The following is a 2,130-nucleotide window of genomic DNA, read 5'->3' on the forward strand; positions in this document are numbered from 1 at the left end:
ATACCCTGTATATCAAAATAATAATCTTCTAAGAACCAGCCGACCGATGTGGCCGAGCGGTTTTAGGCGCTTGAGTCCGGAACCACGCGGCTACTACGGTCGCAGGTTCGAATCCTGCCTCGGGCATGGATGTGTGTGATGTTCTTAGGTTAGTTAGGTTTAAGTAGTTCTAAGTCTAGGGGACTGGTGACCTCAGATGTTAAGTCCCATAGTGCTTAGAGAAATTTGAACCATTCTAAGAACCATGCTGGAGGAAATGCTTAAACTTATGAGAAGCAAAATCAGATGTAAATTCTGAGTGCAATATGGAAAAATGCGAAGAAAATAAACATTCATAACTCTCTGGGGAATGGTATCTGGGAAATACATGTTAGTGAGACATCCCTAAGTAAACAGTATTGTGATAATTACTTGAAACCCTCAGCTGCTGACAGGTGTTGTTGACATACCTCGGTGGCTCAGATGGATAGAGCGTCTGCCATGTAAGCAGGAGATCCCGGGTTCGAGTCCCGGTTGGGACACACATTTTCGGCTGTCCCCATCGAGGTATATCAACAACACCTGTCGGCAGCTGAGGGTTTCAATTAATTATCATTTATTCTAGAGAAGCTGCACGGTTACCAACGGTATCTGTTCTTTCGAGCCGGCCGCGGTGGTCTAGCGGTTCTGGCGCTGCAGTCCGGAACCGCGGGACTGCTACGGTCGCAGGTTCGAATCCTGCCTCGGGCATGGGTGTGTGTGATGTCCTTAGGTTAGTTAGGTTTAAGTAGTTCTAAGTTCTAGGGGACTTATGACCTAAGATGTTGAGTCCCATAGTGCTCAGAGCCATTTGAACCATTTTTTTTTTGTTCTTTCGAGAAAAGTTACTATCTTCATGTATAAACAGAATTGTGTCCCCTCCTAAACGTATTTAGTTTGGAATGATAAACTCTGTACTCAATTGAATTTTAGCGCGTCAGCAGTCCGCTTCAAAGAGAACAGATAATGTCCCTAAACCCTCCGTCTAAAATGTTTCTGATCGTAGGTCAGAAAATTTGGTATTGGCCAAACAAAAACTCGATAGTACAAGAGACTAAAAAGAAACGAAAACGATGAGCAATAAATGATGTTAAATCTATATACATGGAAATTTGAATGATCAAATGGTAACGCTCGCAAATTATACTGCATGGAAAGTGACGTATGATATTCATTCATCATTCATGCACATAATGTTTTCGGTGCAACGCTGATAATGTACGTGGGTGTTTTCGCGAACTAGACACCACATTTGAATTTTGCTCGCGCGAGAACTTTAAATGCGATGCAAATAAATGGCAGTATGGCGTCCCAAATTTACCGCGACCCCATTGTGTATGGAACTAGTATAGCGGCGGTTCACAGCAGTACGGGGAAAACGAAAGCCGTCGCTACGTGCTTTTAATGCGGGGACAATATATTCATGAAAAGCCGGCACACAAGCAAATTCTCGCGAACTGCACTTATTGGATGCTACTATTTTCTTTAATGTTTCGATGCCAGCTGTATATGACATAATAACTCGATAATGTGGCTCTTTACTGTGCTTGTTAACTTGCACATTATGTAGAACCACGAACATGTAGTCGGAGCAGAGAACGGCGTCGTTGTTAGTATGCCTATTTACATGACAAAGTACATTATTTTGTATCCAATTCATGAAACATCTGCATATGAAGCTGGGTTGCATCGCAAAACCAAATTCCAGCAATTTTTTTCCCAACTTCGTAAATCGAGGAAAAAGCAACATTCCCCAGTGCTCATAATACTTTAGACGGCAATATTGGGTGTAAAAACGGATACTTCTATGTTGGCTTTCCTTTTAATATTTTGGAATATTTACAAATGCGTGGCCATTAATTCAACAGAAAACCACTTCTAGAATAAAGTAGTAGCTAATTTCCGACGTGTTAGTGATTTAAAGTCGATTAATAACATTCATAAAATTTTATACAGTGATAAACGATCATGTTACAGAGAACTTACAGTATCCATACTGAAATTAGACTGTAAGGTACAGATTGCGCATCTCTGTATTCCTGACCTGGAGTTCCATTTCAGACCACCGGTGAAGATATTAAAAAAACCTCAATTCCCTTGGCATTCGTCGAT

General features: G+C 41.3%; 1 non-coding gene across 1 annotated transcript; it reads left to right on the forward strand.

Annotated features, from left to right (window-relative positions):
* Nucleotides 1-447: 447 nt before the first annotated feature.
* On the forward strand, nt 448-521 carry Trnat-ugu (transfer RNA threonine (anticodon UGU)). Its single transcript has one exon. It is a non-coding gene; the product is annotated as a tRNA-Thr (tRNA).
* The last annotated feature ends 1,609 nt before the right edge of the window (nt 522-2,130 follow it).

The sequence above is a fragment of the Schistocerca cancellata genome, chromosome 1 (genome assembly GCF_023864275.1).
Source record: "Schistocerca cancellata isolate TAMUIC-IGC-003103 chromosome 1, iqSchCanc2.1, whole genome shotgun sequence".
Lineage (NCBI taxonomy): Eukaryota > Metazoa > Arthropoda > Insecta > Orthoptera > Acrididae > Schistocerca > Schistocerca cancellata.